Below are 19,028 nucleotides of genomic sequence, written 5' to 3' on the forward strand. Positions count from 1 at the left end.
CTTTTTATACACTAGACAACATGAACAACTGTACCAAATAAAGTTTAATTATAAGTTAATAAAGTTTAAGAAATCAGGTAAAGAGATGTGCAATTTTAAAACCAAAAGACACTATACTGTAACAGATGTAGAAAAATAGCCAAGCATACATATAGTCAGGCTAACAGAAAAATACATGGTGCACAAATCTCCAACACTGAAATGCAATTTCAATGGAGATACCAGAATTATTGACCTAGTTAAGAAACAAAGTGCTGTACAAAAAAGGGAGTTTAAAAATGTTCCAGAAACATTTTAACAAAGTACAATATTCTCAGCAGAACAGTTACTGCTGTTCTGAAATCTGAACACACAGGAAGCTAAATTGCCTCCTCAGAAATGACCTGCCTACCTTGCCAAGAAACACTGAATTGTGTTCCCTGTGTACCCACAAAAAGTTCAAGTACATTACTGCTAAAAATGCCCATTTGGAAAATGCCCTGCGGGTCATATCTCAGTGGTGGTTAAGTCACCTGGAGTTTTATTGCCAATGTAAAACCACTGTAAATCTCAAATGGTTTGGCTTTCCTATGGAACACCCATGTATACAGGAGCATTTGGCTTACCTACATTGATAGGTATCCAGTGAACAGGAAAACCTAGAATAAAGGTGTGTCAAGGCTAAGAGTTATTTTTCCAAGGAGTTTTAAAATAAGTTGTTCATACCTGTAAATGCTAAGCCAGTTCATCTCAGCTCCCCAAACTGAAAGCTGATGACAAAACCATAAACAACTAGCAATGCTTGTCTACTAAATATGAAAGAAACTTTATGTATGTTGATTCTTAGTCAGTGGCTCGCTATCAGGAAGTAAATAGGCAATGTGAGAAGAATACTCTGACACCAAATAACCACAGGATGACACTATTTGAACTCCATAATGAACTTCTGGTTACATTAACTACAGCTATTCAAAACTGTATTCTTATACAATAGACAGAAAATACCCGTATAGCATGTAGTTAAAAATTTTACTTCCATACATCCTCTTAAAAAACAGACGTATCACAGATAGGATATGATTTTCTGGATGCACATTCAGTCTGCCAACAATTTAAAGAACTTTCATTGATAAATTGCAGAGATTATCCTATGTCATAAACTATCCAATCTTTTCCAACAGCCTGCTAACAGAATGTGTTTAGAAAAGCTTCACAACATAAACAACTGCTCTTGTAAATTCTGAGTTTGGGTTTTTTTTTAAAACCCCCCCCCCCCCCCCCAATTTCTAAAAACAATCAAAAATACCACTCCTTTTGAAATGAATTGCAATAAAAACAAACATTTCTCAAACTAAAGACCCTTCTGTTCTTTGTGATGCAAAGGAAGTATTTTCTACATGTTACACTAATACGCACGAGATGACTGAGACAGTATACCTGGTCAGACACTTCTCACTTGTTCCTCAAGGACGCAGCCAGACAAACTTGTCAGGATACATCTGGATTCAGAGGGTGGTCTCTTGTCCACCCTCAAGACATCCACTTTGTCAGTTGTGTTTATTTCACGATTAAAGTTTTCTGTGAAATAGAAGTGTTTGGTTTGTTTAAGACTTAGGGCTATGTGACAGCAGCGGATCACAGACAGATGAGTAGGTAAGTTGGCAAGATAAGGAGCAGCTTCTTGGCCAAGGGTGCACGACAGCAGGTGGGAGCAGCCACCATGCATCCAGTTTGCTGCAGGCAGACCAACCTTCCCCAGGGTGCAAGGTCAGGGACCCTCACTCAGCTTCCCAACCCCCAGGTACGGCCTCACTAATGCTACACACATCTGCAAGTACCCACCAGTGCAGATAGCTGAGAGCTTTTTAAAAAGCTGAAGGAGGTAACGGATGGATACGTAGATTACTAAGGTTTTCTTTTCCTCCCTAGTAAAAAAACTGATTCACCTGCAACACATTTACTCATTTATTCTGACTGCAAAAGTGCTTCAGCCACTGGCTTTGACAAACTCATGCATCTGATGTTGATTGTCTTCCTTAAAAATGCTGCTTTTTATTTATTTGCTCTTAAGCATGTTTTGCACTACAAACACCATTCCTATTCTTTCCCCAATACATTCTAGACTAAGCTCATGTCACACAATAAAAATTACATTCACTAGAGGCAGAACTACTACATGACATTTGCAAAGCAGAGTCATGCCAGCTATTCAATGTGAATGACTTAATTGAAAATTAATCAGAACAGTACTTTTTCGTCCTAGAAGCACAAGCTTAGGGAAAAAAAAAAAGTACACCAAAAGACATTAAGAATCATATGAAAGGAGGCTAGCTTTCAGGCTCCAATATCTATCCAACCAGTGGATAGGAAAGAGAAGGTACACGCTGCCACTGACATTTCCTCCCAGAAATCTCAGTGCTGCAGCTTTCAATGCTACCTCTGCTACACTGCAAATGGTTTTGCTTTACATGCGAGAACACTGCAGCATGAAAAATAAGCCATTCTAAAGCAAAGAGCACACACAGTTGTAAATCTGCTCTGTGTTTGTATCCAGGGCAATAAAGATTTAAATAGCATGACATTTTTTGCTCAATTTACCTTCACAGTCACTGGTTTAATTGTTAACCTTCTTGTGGGCAGAAAATGTTTTTTGTATGCTAAAACTCAACTCGTGGCAAAGCTATCTGCTTCTCAATTTAATGCAGTTTTTGAAAAACAGTACTTTCTATCACGCTACCAGGTGTTCAGAAACAGATGTGAATGCACAGCCAACTGCAGTGCTTATGTTATCTGGAGTCTTAACTAGGCTCGGATTTCATCAAACAAAAATTAACAAGCTGTCCAGCTCTGCGTACCAGGCTTGGTTCTCATGACCAACTGGAGAGCCCTCTACTCTGGGTTAGCAAGTAGCTACCAGAACAGCACAAGACCTTCCCCAAAAATCCTAACCCCTCAAAAAAAATCCCCCAAACAACCACACCACAATCCTCCCCACCCTCAAATGACAGTATTTCATCCTTTAGCTCAAAGCCAGACAGCATTTGCTGCTTACTTCCTATTAGCTTTCAGTTACAGTTATGTTCCTACACTATGAATTCTGCCCTTAAAAGTCTCTTATCTGTGGATTACATTAAAACCAAACTACCTTATTAACAAAGAAATCAGAAAACCTGTGCTGGAAAGAAAAAAAAACACACAGCCAAGAACATGCTGGATATGAAACTAGATTTGCCATTTGTCACATACACTATGTCTACAGAAGGAAGAGGTTGGTGCTCAGTTGTCAAAGATGTGATTTCACGCATAATCATTGTGCTGCACTTAATCCACTTCCCATGTGGGCACCTCAGGAGGTGCCGAGCGTGGCTGTAGGTGAGGGAGCTGACTTTCACAAGCAGAGTAGTGGTAGCCACACCAGACAGGATTCTTGAGCAGGCAACGGAAAGCAAGTCTGAACTAGCTACTGCAACTTCCACATGTAGACATGACCCAGACTCACTTAACCTCAGAGCATGGCCCCTTGCCAAATGTCTCCCCCTGACCCCTCACATGCTCTGTACCTCACCCCCTTCATGGGCATCTCTGTGGAAAAGGGGATTGATCTGTGCACAGTTGATAGTTGGGCATCAAGAACTAGCTCTAGCTTTGTTTTTAAGATACAGACTACAATGCAGTGTATTGCTATCTTGCATGAAGGAATTGAAGGTGCATCATGTTGAAAGTAAAATAATTATTTCCAGCTTATTGTAACAACAACAACAACAACAAATATCTGGACTTAAAGGATCTGTTTTTTCACCTTCTTATTCTAGGAACTTCATGCATAAAATGCATTTATGGGTACAGTGCTATTATAAAACATTTACTTATTTGTCAATAACTAGTATGTATTACCTCAAGAGGAGCTCAGAGCACACAGCCAACTCAGACACTTCTGTACGACACTTTTCTTTCACTTTCACAGAAGGATTCTGTTGCCCTGAGGGGAAGAAGAGGTGCCTATGCTGAAGATAGACATGAATTTCTTGTTTAGTTGATGCCAGCTAGAAAGCCCCCTACTGTTTAAGTCAGTATTTTTAATCACCGAAAGCCATTAAGACACCACTGCAGTGGTTTCACCAATGAATGAAAAATCCAAGTTAAGTTACAAATAATAAACATGAGATCAACTAATCTATCTTATTTATCAAACATGGCAGTTTTTTATTTGCATGGTCACACTTTCAGATGATAGATGGAAGCATAAAACACAACTTTAATTAGAAAAAACGTTATTATGCCCAAAAGCACAAATGACATTGTTGATATAACTGGGTAATTATACTTTTGAAGATAGGTTTTCAAATCCGCACTTCTGTACTCTGACACCCAGCCTCCAGGAGTCCTTCCTACTCTAACACAGATTTAATCAATTTAACCCAAGTTAAATGAGTATATAGCTTAACGGTAAAAGCTATAGCGGAAAAAAAGGAAGGCAATTATCAGAAAAACACTTCCTGTTTTTTTTCTAAATTGTAGAACACTCTCAGTAGGCATGTGGTGGAAGTTCAAGCACATGACTCATGTAGTACTAAACTGTACAGAGCATTAGTTAAAAAACCAAAAGAAAACTCCACACATGAACAGCCACATCTTGGCAAAGAAATTAACAGATGAATGAGCAGATCTTTTCCATTCCATTTTTCTAAAATGTTCTGTGGGAAAGAAATCAAAAGGTCTTTAACGTATGTTAAAAAATTGCATTGCCAAAAAAATAAAATTGATTCAGTAACCATTTAAAGACTTGGCAAAAACTTTGAGAACTGCTATCAAGCAGGTAAAAGAACTACAACTTTTTTTCCTGAACTTAATATACTCCCAGCATTCCAACACAGGCATAACTCTTCATCTTGTGCCACAGTGACTTCATTGAAATTACTGTAAAAAGATATCATGCATACATATAAATATCTGAGTATAACCCATTATCATGAATCATATTGCTAACTATTTAACAGGAATTAGTTTAATTGTTACCAAAAAAAAAAAAAAGATGACACAATTAGGAGGCTCATAGCAGGCATAGGCTTTGCCACGAGCAGTCTGACTTTGAGGAAGTCTTCTGACCTCTTCCACTTTACATGTGTGGGAAACTGAGTGATAATGATAGTATTATTTTATAACTCAAGATAGCCAAGGATATTCTTACTCACCTTAGTTCTAAGCACATGCTTTTCCGCCATTTATGGATTTCAATGTATATTTTCTCACAGAGCTAGGACATTGAAACTGCTCTGTGATGCCAAAGACAGAGGGCAACTCTCTGCCCTGCAAAACTGGCCAACAAACATTTATTAGTTTTTAGAATTCTGTATGTTAATCTTTTACATTTTAATGAGCAGGCATTGCAAAGAAGAAGAAATACATAAAAATATGGTATCTTTTAATATAAAGCAACAGGTATGTTTCTCAGTAGAACTTCTGAACTCTGCTCACAGAACTCTGAAGTTGACATGAATGTCTGCCTTAAAAAAAAAAAATCACTGAATATACACTGCTGATAACTTTTAATCTGTGATGAATTTTAAAAAACCTCTGCACATCTGTCTTGATATCTGCGTTCATTGCATTCTAGCAATGTAACTATAAAGTCATGTATTCAGACCATATGATGATGAAATCACAACATTCTTTTTAAAGGGAATCTTTTCAGTTATTCAATTTTGCTGCTCAGAATAAATGTAACAAGTGGTTTTTTGCAGGTCTGGCAGTAATATAACATGTTGGTTCTTACCTAACATTATCACTTCAAGGAAAAACTAGTTTTAATCCTTCTTTAGGTGAGAAAGACTGATTGTCACAAGCTACATTATGAATATATTGCAGTGGCTGCAGTATCCACAGATACTACTTCTCTACTAGACATGTGAAATTATAGTATCCACAAGGAGAGTTAAGAGTATGATACTGTCGTGGTTTAACCCCAGCCAGCAACAAAGCACCATGCAGCCGCTCACTCACTTCTCCCCCCACCCAGTGGGATGGAGGAGAGAATTGGTAAGAAAAGTAAAACTCATGGGTTGAGATAAGAACAGTTTAAGAGGACAAAAAAAGGAAGAAAATAATAATGATAATAATAACAACAATAACAATAATAATAAAACAATACTAATAAAAGAATTACAATACACAAAACAAGGGATGCATAATGCACTTGCTCACCACCCGCCGACTGATGCCCAGTTAGTTCCCAAGCAGCAATCCACCCCCACCAGGCCAACTCCCCCCAGTTTATATACTAGGCATGATGACACATGGTATGGAACATCCCTTCAGCCAGTTTGGGTCAGCTGCCCTGCCTATGTCCCCTCCCAACACCTTGTGCCCCTCCAGCCTTCTTTCTGGCTGGGTACGAGAAGCTGAAAAATCCTTGACTTTAGTCTAGACATTACTTAGCAACAACTGACATCATCAGTGTGTTATCAACATTATTCTCATACTGAATCCAAGACATAACACTATACCAGCTACTAGAAAGAAAATTAACTCTATCCCAGCTGAAACCCAGACAGATACCTATCAAGTATGTACTTTTAGTAGTTTCTTTTCTCCTATGTCAACCTCATCTTCTGTATTTATAAAAGCTCTGCAATATACTCAGCAGTTCTTTGATGAAACATCATTATACAACACTCTTAAAAATCCCTAATGGGTACAGCAAGTCTTTTCTTTAGGTAATATTAATATATCACATATGCAGTTGTTATACTTATCAATGTTTACTTGCCAGCCACGTGCCAAGCAAAGATAATCCCAAAAATATGAGACAGAAGATTTGCTTTCTTTGCTATAATTAGGCAACACAGGACTATAGCTGTGCCAGATCACACTGTACTTCTTAATGTTTATTAATACACAGGTCTGCATAAATCACTAGAATTTTATATTTTATTTTGAATGGATTTTTGTATGACATAACAGGATTTTAGAATACCTTATCTTTTTCTCAAGATACAGACTTTATACTTAAGGCTTGAGACTACAATTCAGAGGCAAAAGCCTTGCAGATGAGAAAAGTTATACAAGAAAAATAAGCTAAAGAAACAAAATATAGCTTGGAAAGAAAGGTGACTTACTAATGCTGACCTACAGAAGTTACCTGGAGAAACAACATCCCGTTTACTAATGCATCTGTTTTCTCATACATCACCATGTCAAAAAACTGTATTTCTCTGCATAATTGTTTTCTGCGTGGTTGTTCTTTGCCAAGCTGAACGTAGATTCTTATTTTTAACTAGTCAAGTAAATATATAGTTAAGTCATTAGTTGATTTGTGGCCACTAATATGCTTCTACTGCTTTGTACTTAGCAAAATTTTCAGTCGTCTTTTGGGGTTTTTTTTTGTAAACCAAGGCGGGGGGGAAAAAAACCCTGAAGTTCGAAAGTTTGTTGTATAGACAAATGCCAGCTAAACCAAAGATGGCCTGCTTTAGAATTTTTAGATACAAACAGAAATGGTGATAAATGGACTGATGGTTATTCTAGTCTGAAGAGGTCTCTACAATGTCATTATCCAATATTCTACACAGAGACATTAATGTCATAATTGAAAGAAAACTAAGATCTTCAACCTTTCATCTGTTCTGTGATCTTTTCTTAAAACAGGCACTGAAATGTCACTTGAAGAAAAAAATTATGGGGAATCCATTAGTACCCTTAGAAAGTTATTCTGATGATTAAGCAAGCTACGTCTTAAATGTATGCCCCTTTGTTTCCGTATGATTCAGAGTTATACTAACACTTTACCATCCCTCTCTCTCCCCCTTAATTTCCTTCTCCCTTTGTCAAACAACATTTTCTCAACCTCCTCACTTTGCAAAAGGCAAGACACAGGAAGCAGTAAAAGTAAGCATCTGGAAGGTGTGCGTGTCTGGGGAGATTACACATCACTTGTGTTTTAGTATTATTTTCATTATGTATGACATTCCAAGTAAAAGACATACAATATATTGGTTTCTTTTTAAATAAATTCATCAAGGCTTCGTAGAAGTTTTTCCTACTTCACAATCTACCTTGACATTTTTGCTACGCATGTATTTTATTTGTTTTTTAAAAGAATAAAAAACCCTATTCTGTCCATCTTGTCTATGTATCTAGCTTCTGTAGGATGATCTACCTGGTACAGCTCAAATCTTAAAGGAATAAAAGATATCGGAGTGATGGAGGAATCAGGAATTTAGGAAAAGTGAACCCCAAACTAGTAAACATCTTCCTCCTTAACGCTTCCCTCAAGATACTTGCACTATTATGCTGCTGTTAGGGCTGAAACTGGTGTTAGCTAAAGTTTTGTGCACCTTTCATCTTTCTGCCAGTGTTTCAAACAAAGAAAGCAAATCACCCTCAAGGTGCATCAAGCTGCCAGATACTCAGCCTCTAGTGTTTTTCCACTTTGTCCTGCTTCTGTTCTCCCTGCAGTACTGCACTGCGAAGCAAGCCTATCAAATCCTGGGGCAGTGGGGATAAGAGCCAAAAGTTAGAAAACAAAATAGAAAGAACAAGCCAAGTGACCTTTTTGTGGTGAGTCTACCTCCTCTGTATAATGAAGGTGAAGAGCAGCCCTTCAAAGTGATTTGATCTAGGTGCTTCTTGCTACCGAGTTCTTTTACACTTAGATTCCACGAAGTTTTGTTGAAAGAGGAGGCCGTGCTTCCTGCTCCTGCCCTGTGTTCTCTAGGTCTCCACACTAGCCTGGCATGGCCTTCAGACATTGCCCCCACCTACTTCTTGCTTTCTCATCCCTTCCTCAAGTATATCTATACTTCTCTCATCCATGCACACATACGGTTAGGAAAAAGATTCACTAAATGTTGCATTTTGTAACAGCCAACATAGTATCTACTTACAGCAGATGTCAGCAGTGTGAAATAAAATCTTTTCACTGTTAGACAGCACAGCAATGAAGTTACATTCTTTTTCTCATTGGGGGCACTTCAATTCCGCTGTCACATTACGTGACAGTGTTTTCTTATCCACACTGAATGAACACTTTCAGTACAAAGTTATAGCTCTGGAGAACTTACTTGAGAGGCAGGAAAGGGAAAGGGAAGAAATGAGATTATTTACAAGAAAACACATTTGAAAATAGTATCAGCAATTGTGGTATGGATCAGAGGCATACTGTCTCCAAGCAATCTCTCTTGCATTATTTTAGTTAGTTACCTGCTTGCAAACAGGTAAGGAAGGGAAACAAAAACACACACACACAAAATACTGCCCTCTTCTTTCCAACCTCCTGACATAAACAAAAACTCTAATGGAAGCCTGAAAAATAAAGAGTGTTTTGACCATGGTATTTCTCATGCCAAAACAATCACTAGACATACAATACTTCTGCTGATAAACTTGAAAGGTCCTGAATAACAAATATGAAGTACCATACTTGTGCCTCCTCGCTATGAAGAGAATGCTGCTGCCACAGAGTAAGAACCTCTATAAGCGTGAAGACCCAACGGTTTCTCACATCAATCAAAACCATTTGCCCACTTGAAACAGGGAAATACAAGTTCCTTTACTCAAGATCAACTACAGAAGTTTTCCAGACAGCCAACGCAACAGGCAGTCTTTTTGTAACACATATGACAAAGCTGTAAGGAAAATGGCAGCAGCAACCATTGCAGCTCTTCATATCAGGAAGGACTCTCAGGCTTCTCCAAGACCTCTTTTCTAAACTATGCTGATGAAGACTGCAGAACAAGCCACAGACAGTGAAGTGAATTACAAGGCTTAGAGCATGATAGATTTAACATCACATGCTTCCAAGTTTAAGATTGAAAAAAAATGCTTTGCCAACACCACCTACTCTGTTCTCCACGGTCTGTTGTCTTATTCTACCCTTGACAGGTAAACTGAGTTAATCAGACTTATTCCTCTTGGCGAATACTTAGTTCCCTAGACCACAAAGTAAATATATATTAGCTATTCAGAAGGATCATCCTGGCTCCAAGTGTTGTTATGGAGAAACATGACAGACCATTAAAATTTCCTAACATAGAAATCCACTAACATTTCTGTTACTGCCAGGGTCAGGAAAGCCTATGGACACTGGTATGTACTTCCCTTTAAATGAGACTATGCTTGTCACAGCAATTTGGAGATACAAAGCACTAAATAGCACAACAGCTTCATTTTCTCTCAAGAACTGCTGTGGCAAATGACCAAGCAACACGAATTAAACAGACAGGTTTTGGAAAGATAAAAATAACCCAAACTAGCACACTGCCTTTTACAAAAGAGCTAAAATGGCAGATTTTTTTATTTTGAGAGAAAATCCACTATTTTCTTTAGTACTATGGAGACTTCTGCTCCTTTCCCCAGTTACCTTGAACTCCTAAGAAGTTTTGCAGCCACTTTTTAAGAAAAGATCATAATAGCTTTGAAGTATATACAATTGGTAAATATCTTCATAATGACCTTTGCAAACTTTGTGGTGAGCATTCTTTCTGAACAGTACAGAACTGCTGGCAAACTCCATTATCACTGAAAATTTAAGCAGTAAAATTCAGTGGAATCCTCTCTGTTCAAGGGAAAAAAGAGAAAGGTCTCTTCTGCCTTCACATTTCTCTTAGTTCTGCTTGGTTTTGTTTGTTTGGTAGTTGTTTTGTTGGTTTTTTTTTTTGTAAATTATTTAATAACATCATAGTATTTCATTTGTGTAATCCTTTCCAGTGAAAGGTCTGGAGATGAGTCACTAGGGTTTTGCTGGAGGGTGCAATCAAGTCTGTGTGTAGAACTGACTTAAGTAAATCAACTCAAATGAAAAGCAAGGAGCAACTACTTTGCCCAAACTGTCAAACAGTTGTAAAGTGACAATTGAGTTTACCATACACAGTTGCCTTATTTTGAATGAGATCGTATCTCCTCCAATGCCACACAACTGTTCGTTTTCTCTTTTCTGTGTGTAGGTGCAGTGAGGGACATTTTCCTTGAATCTGCTGACAAAGATATCATGTGTATATTTGGAAACAAAATAACCAAAACCACACACCAATTCCTTTGCCTGGGATAACAATTTTTGTCTGAAAATTAAGATTAAGATGTAAGAAGTATGCATTTAGATAAAAGTTACAGTTGCTCTTCAACATATTTTTCCATTATGGTTGATCTTTCTCAAATAAAGGAAAGGGTTGTTAAAGGGGGTGTCAAAGCTCTTTAAATTTGTAACTTTGCTTTCACTACCAACTTCTGCAAAGAACCCAATATACAGTTGTTAAATCTAGCATTTAAGTACAGCCTCAAATCCTATCGCAGCCCAAAACATTTCCTTCATTCTTCCTACCCCTCACAAAAATGCAGAGAATTCTATAATTTGAGGCTCAAGGTGTCTCCAAATATTTTATAGGTGCCAGACCTTTCCCTTTGCACTTTACATCAAGTCAACAAATACACCTAGCAAGGGAACATGGTCTTGCTAGCTTTCACCTTCAGTCCTCTTTCACTGCTCAGGCTGAATACAGAACAAGTGAGAGAAGAGGCAAAAGAAAAAAAGGAAAGCCAAGGAATTAGTAACTCATCCCATCTACTACCACGCTCCAGTAAATCTTGCTTGAACAGTTTAAGATCACATTGTTCCAGCTTTCCATCCTGCTCCTCTGCAGGACATCATTGTCTGTGTAGCAGAGTCAGTGGAAAGGAACATGCTCCCGACTTGGCGTTGCCCCAGGTCAATACTTTGGACTGATCAGAGAACATCCAGGAATCCTCACATCTGCTGCTTCATTTGCTCTGGGCTCTGACTTACTATCAGCTTGTAGCACAGATGTTAGAGACTGTGTATAGGAGATAAGAAAGTGGAAGAGAAAACAAAGATCTCTACCTATCTTGCCAGAAAATGGCTGCTGCATTTGTCAAAATACTGGAAAACAGAACTAAAATAACCAAACTTTCCACATCACCATTCTTCGTTAGAGTAACTAAATGAGCATGATGCAGTAATAGCGCCTGCAGTGGCAAGGTGCACTTGCTTCCTAAGTGGATCTGACTTCCCCCTTTTCTCCCCAAATGAAGGGGCAATGGCTCACATGCAAGGTTCAGCATGAAGGCCAGCCAACATGGCTGCGATCCTTTCACACAGGATAATCAGTCACTTCTCCAAAGCCCTCTTTGTCTGCCACTCAGCCACAGATCATTTGGTTTAAGGTATTCACTATTCAGTCTCCCCCTCAAACAAACGCCTCTCTCCCAGACGTGCAGCCAGAACTGTGGCTGGTGAATCACTATCCATAGCTGGGTAATTAATGAAGCCTATTGTATTCACAACAGTAGTGTTACCTCAATTCATTCACAGGACTTCCCATGCAAATAGGTTCGATTGTCGCATCTTACAAATGAAATATTTAACATTAATTTCTCTTGAAAACATCTGTCACAATAAACATAGCCACTTAAGCAGCACCAATGCAAATCTCGCAAATAGTCCTGTGAATATATATACACACATATATACATTTTTTACAATAAATTAGTTTCTCAAACCACTGCTTCTTCTCAAACCACAAAAATACATGTGCATCTATACTACAAAAATCAGCTCGAACCAAATTCCTTCATGCTCTTTAACTAACAGCACTGTAAATTCTCCAGGAAATACCCTATAAAGTTAAGACTCTAAAAATCACAAAAAAAACCCCCCAAAACCAAAAACCCGACGAATTTTTACTATTTGTTATGAGAATAAACTTACAGTGTTATGTTCAATACAAGAAATTCCTAAAGCCCAAACCAAGGTAGAGTTAAAAGTAACAAGCAACGACACTGGCAAGTCTTAAGTCATTCAGTTATCTACGTATTAAAAAAAACACATAGATAGATTCCAGTCTAAGGATTAAAATCAAAACCAGAAAAAAAAAAAAACAACCAAACCCTACGAAGAACAACAGGCACACAGGTTCTTCTAAATACTATGCTACCAGTATAATTTGCTCATCTCCAAATGCGGCCATCCTCCTTTGGGAAGCTGCCCTCATTCTTTCCTCCAGGCCCTTGTTGCTAGGGTTGCAGCTGCACGGCCCGTTCCTGCTGAAGCGCAAGTCTTTGGAGGGGGGCACAAAGGGTTTCATTATCTGCTCCTGCGAGCTGGCACAGCGCCGCCAGAATAGAGCATTCCCCTTTCTCCCCCCACCAGAAAGCAGGCAGGCACCCCGCCCCCCCCTCCCCGCCGTCGTGACCATTTCCATATGAAGAGCCGCAGAAGGCACGGGTGCCCTGGCTAAGCCGCCTGCCGCCCCCCCAGCTGCTCCCCTCCAGGGAAGGGTCTATCAGAAGCTGCTCATTTACGACCCAGTCATCTTTACTCACGGCTTGATGGACATTCACGCTGCAGTTCGACTCAAGAACTAGTGAGATGGGGTTTGGTTTGGGGTTTTTTTTGTTGTTGTTTTGGTGGGTTTTTTTGGTTTTTTTTAAAACAAAAACAAAAACAAAAACAAAACAAAAACAAAACAGTAAGAACAGTCTCCTAATATTTCTAATCTTCCAGAAGGAGTTGTGTTTAAAAGTGCTGGCCTCTTCTGGGACATACAGATTGAAGGCACAAACCAGAAAAGGACACAACGACCAAATCGGCACAGCACACTGTGGTCTGAAGCGCTGTTCATTCACGCTGAACTACCTTCCCAGGGCTTAATTTAAGTCTTCATTGGCATTAACAGCTGGATTCATTCTATGAACACGTCGTGCCACTCGTGAAGGGGAGAGGGATATGGGCACTGGTTCCACTCAGAAAATTTAGCTAAATAAATAAATTTAAAAAAAAATAATTCAAAATAATTAAAAACTAATTGTTTCTTGGACTACTTTTGGTACCATCTCACTTGTAAATGCCAGTATATTGTCAACAATTTCCTATAAAGAAGTTGTTTAGCATTTCTAGTGTCAGAGGCAAGAAAACAGGCAAAAATAATTGGTTTTCACTTTGGACTCCTCTTCCTCAGGGCAAAAAAATTCATTGCTGAACAGCAGAAAATGGATAGAGAAGAGAAAGAAAGTAACTCTCCATGAGAACCCTGAGTACCAATAGGTAACAACTCACAAAACATGTTTTTTGAGCCTATGTGCAAATAAATAGTTTACAACAGAAACCGAGAAGATTTCACAGAAAGCAACCTGAAGTGATCATTACTTTTACATTAATAAGCATATGCATAGTTTACATAGGGTACAAAAGCATTCTCACATAGGGTGTCAGACTATAACACAGCAAGAGGTGGAAAGGAAATCACAGTTTTTCTAGGCCTTAACTAAAGTTCTGGCTAGTTTTTCCACTTAACATTACCAGATCAGCAGTCCTGTACCTGAAGGTCTATCTCTTTGGCAACAGTGGAGGAAACATCTGGGATTTGTGCCAGCCCTGAGGAGCCCGAGTCTCCACAGAAGGCAACAGAGAATTGCAGCATTTGCTTCCCATCAGACTACCAGAGTGTCCTGGCAAGGATATGCACTTGCTGCACTCCTGGAGTCAGCAGATGATGACAGTCTGAAACTAAAAGGCTGCTACCTGCCCCATGAGCTGATACCTGTGATCTAACACTGGAAGGACCATAGACAGAAGTATGATATTTTAGTGCTGTGTTGACACAGGACATATGCAGACAGTCTAGTCTATTTTGTGGTAACCTTTTGAGAAACAAGTTCGACCTACCCTGGCATGTTACCTCTTGGTACTTCTGCTGAGGTCTTTAGCCCCATGTGATTATTTCTGAATGGGCACAAAGGAAGGCAGAGATGAACAAGCCTAATTTCTGCAAGGGAATTTCTTTAAAAGTCCACATTTTGAAAAAATCAGCACACTTATAGTTAACTGTCTCAGTTCTGTGTAAAGCATTTAATAACCTGGGGGAGGGCATGGAAGGGGAAGAGATGGTCAGGAGTTTAAATAAAGAGATCCTGAAGAATACAATTGGTATTATTCGAGGACCAAGATTCAAATACTTTCAGTGCAACAGAAAGTTAGTTGTAGTTCTAATCCAGAATCTGTGATGCCTTAACCTACAATTGTGGGCTTTCTTCCTTGTGAATATTCCATAAATATTTAAAGTAGGAATACAATAAGATCAAAAATAGGTACATGTACCATGCTTACTTGTAATACTATGTATTTTAATACTTGATTCCACTCGCTCTTTTACCTAGCCTGATCTCATACCTCTTTCTCTGTCTCCTGTTGTATAGCTCTGTAATTGGGATGGTAGAACAATTGGTAGGAAGAACTTCAATTTTGTGTTAAAGATATACATTTGCTAGAGCCCAAGAAAAAAATAAAATAAAACGACACATGTATTTCACATTAAGCAGCTCGCAAGCCAGAAGTAACTTGAAGAATAACGAGGGGTAAGAGTCAGAGGAGTGGTAGAGTAACACACAGTGGTGCTGAAATAACTGCAGTTCTTGAACATGCAATGTAGACAATAATGTTGATATTTGTCAAAAGACAGTGAATCTTCTTTTTATGTCACTAGTACATCCATTTTTTAACATTTGAAATTAACTAGTATGTGTGTATATTATATTTTTATATAGATATCTATCTCAAGCATTCAAATTGCTTCAATGAGATGTGCACAAAGCTATCACTCTCAACTTGAGACTAACACTTCAAAACAAATGCTGATTTCACTTGCTTTATAATATACTAGTATCAGAGACAGTTGCAAATTTAGACAGCACTGTTAACATCAGTAATAATAGTCTGTGCATACTGGTCATCAGCTTTCATTCATTAATTCTGTACTGGTACTTTGATGGGGAAAGACAAAGTGTTTGGGATTTTTGCAGAAGTTCTGAAAAAAATAGTCTAAAATACTTTCTTCCACTTGTTGATGAATATCCTATTTTACTGTAATACTGAAACAACAATATCTCAAAAATGAACTTTCTAAAATGTACAAATAGTAATAACAGGACAATGAAGTACTGAAAAGCCTCCCAGAAGATTTTCTGAGAAGTTACTGCTCTTAATTTGTGAAGTGATGGATGTTTCTTCTTTTCATAAGTGCTTGTTATTAATAAATGTGTTACTGAACATGTCCCCAGAACATAATCTGTTTCTGCAAAACAGGCTATTATTTCTGAATATATGTGAATGTATCTTCCTTCTAGAGGATTCTCAGCTATCTCCAAAAAAGCAGTGAAACAAACAAAAAACCACTTCCACACTTGAGCTCAGCTTGAAATACCAAATTAGTAATAGCTGCAGTGCTTCTCTACTGTAGAGGCTTCCGGTAAGTAAATGCTACGTGACTTTGTTAAACATATATGGAAATGAAAGTATATCAGTCTCTAGAGACTGGAACAAGCACATACTTTTGTTACAGTTTGTTTTGGGACATATAACAAAGACTTTTCTGCAACAAAGCTTTACATTTGGGAATTTGATGCCTATTACTATTTGATGCTGTTACTAGCCACAGCAATGCAATATGTTAACAAAGAGCATCCAAGAGCCTCCACTACTACCTTAGAAACACATACCAAACTCTTGTCCTTAAATGGCACTACAGTCAGTTTTTGCAGAGCTAGCAACTTTTTCCAAGGCTTTTAAAACAGAAGTAGTTACAGTTTTCTCCCATGCCACCCCACAAAGGACTACATAATGTAACATTATCCAGCAGCCTTCAAATTCTGGGTCAATCTAACAGCATCACCACAATGGTAATGACCACTACAGCTATTTTGAGACACAAGCAGCTGAAAGGAACAGGAAGAGACAGAAAGGTAACAGGAAAGGTTATAGTGTTATACTGGGGGAAGGAGAGAGGGAGAGGAGAAGCAAGGCAGAGCAGAGCAAAAGCACCTACACTCATGAAACAGCCCTGAAGCTTACATACAGTGTAAAAGAATGGGGTAGGAGATTTGCTTTTAAACAAATAAAAAAATTGAAAAAAGGGGAAGCAAAAGCACTTGTAACGATACCACAACAGATAACCCGCTACATTAATAAGCTTTCCTGAAATATACCTAAATATCCAGAGGCAAAGATAGTGCAGGAGATATTGAAGCGGTAGATGGAGAGCAGAAGAAAGAGGGTACAGAAACAAAGGAACCAGTGTATTTATGGGAGAGCACTTGTTGACAAAATAATTTTCTGGAGTGGCTTATCTGAAGGTAAATAATGAAATTTTGACAGTAAATCATATTTTTCTTCTATGGCAACTCTGTTAACAATGAGTAATTTCAGTGATCTTCCATAAGTGTGTTTTCCCTACAACAGATAAATCAAGTGATAACATCTGTGTACAAACTAGTCTGGGGGTCTGCACTTTAAAATCAGCTGGGACTACAAGGATTGATGTCACAGTGTGGCTTCACATTTACTTGTTAAGTCACAGTCCATTGAAAGGCAGAAAATATTCAATATAGCAGTACCCCAGTCTCTTGTGGCATCTCAAGTTAGGAGCCTTATGTTAGAAGCATCTCAAAACACACATGGAAAGTTAGGTAGCTAGATTTTCTGAAGTGCCTAGTACCCAGCAGTTTCCACTCAAAGCCTGCCAGATTTTTGAGAAGCAGGTTCTACTCAACTAGATTTGGCTTGCTGTTTTACAATTCAAACAATTCCTCTGGCATCCCTGCCCCCCAGTAATTAATTACAGTGCTTCTCCATGCGTCCACTCCCTCTTCTGCATAAGGAAATTAACATCTTTTCATATACATGTATAGCAAGTAAGTATCAGCCATGCATTCCTCTTTAAGAGAGGGTATTTCACATTTCCACATCACCACAGTAAAAGCATCCTCCCCAACAATACTGGTACTAACTTGAAAAGACTGCTTTAAAAAAGGGGGCTAGGCTGTCATTACCATCCTCATTTTTTAGTTCACTCACATTAATTAAAAAGCAAACAAAAACCCCAATGAAGCCACTGCAACTCCCCCACCACTATTTTTGAGTCAATTCAAAAGCAGCTTTCCTCTTTTGCCAGTCAATGGGATTTAAGGAAGTTACCGCTTGAGGCCAGTCTTCCAGTTCTTCAAAGTCCTGCACTAATGAGTCAACATGCTCAGGATGTGCAAATGCAGTTCAGCCTCTGAACTTGATTCATACTTCAGGCTGGTTGACCCAACATGACTGACAGAATAACTGTTGACAAATACTTGGAATGAATTCTAACAAACCAGCCTCAAAAGAATGGTCGGTCATGCATAATCCAGCCAGAGAGAGGCATGGATCTATTATGCAACAGGAATAATGGAAATATTGGCCTGCTTACCCTTCCTCCCCAATTTACTCAGTAACAGATAACATTCCTGGCAGGATTAATAATTGGGAGTGAAGAAAGATTAGAAGGATTGAAGACTGATATACATTTCAATACAGAGAAAGACAGCAAGACAAGATGTGCTTCTTCTGAATTGCCTCAGTCAAAAGAAGAAATTGGATTCTTGAAAAATGCTGCAGCTATTAGCTCATGCTTAAGGAGGCAGGAACAGCAAGAAATTACTTTACTCATTATATTTGAAAAAGAAAATGACATCACAGAATGGTGTCTTGTGAGAAGTCCGATATCATTTGAGTGAAGCATATTCCAAGAAACTAGATCAGTCCTTCCTGGACACAGGGTAGCATCCAAATGGCTCAACGAAACTGCAACAATTCTGGACATGAGTAAACATGCAGACTAGGTGTCTGTGAAACTACAGAAAGGAAGCAAGATGTCTGTGAAATCTGTGTTTCCAAAGCTGAATGTTAGTAAGATTTAAGACAGTATTTTGAATCTACGTGCCAAAGTCCTGAATAAGTGCTTACTGGAACACATCCCTCCTTCAAGGGACACAGCTTAAAGTGCTTCTCCTATTAGGACAGGACCCAGTAAGCTGAAAATAAAGTTAAAAAACAAAGCTAGAAAATAATCCATCCTATGGCCTTCAGTGTGCTGTAGCAACTGTTGGTCCAAAAGAAGACATCAGAGTGGAAGAGTATTTTCTGTGGCAAAGATTAACCTGAAAGTTAAATTGGGCCATTAGCAAAAGTCTGTTCATTACTTCTTCTTTCCTTCTTGATACTAGATCATTAATAT

At 38.5% G+C, this 19,028-nt stretch overlaps 1 protein-coding gene across 5 annotated transcripts in view; it reads right to left on the reverse strand.

Moving 5' to 3' along the window:
- CDC42SE2 (CDC42 small effector 2) overlaps positions 1–19,028 on the reverse strand; it is an 85,094-nt gene that overhangs the window by 45,090 nt on the left and 20,976 nt on the right. The window contains exon 1 of one of the 5 annotated variants that reach the window (XM_010568718.1): positions 3,874–3,958. The exons of the other annotated variants lie outside the window; for them this stretch is intronic. The gene's annotated coding sequence lies outside the window, so the exon portion shown is untranslated. Of the gene's footprint in view, positions 1–3,873; positions 3,959–19,028 lie in introns of those variants that run through there. 5 annotated transcript variants of the gene reach the window in all.

This window comes from Haliaeetus leucocephalus, unplaced genomic scaffold (assembly GCF_000737465.1).
Source record: "Haliaeetus leucocephalus isolate CR32 unplaced genomic scaffold, Haliaeetus_leucocephalus-4.0 Scaffold251, whole genome shotgun sequence".
Taxonomy (NCBI): domain Eukaryota; kingdom Metazoa; phylum Chordata; class Aves; order Accipitriformes; family Accipitridae; genus Haliaeetus; species Haliaeetus leucocephalus.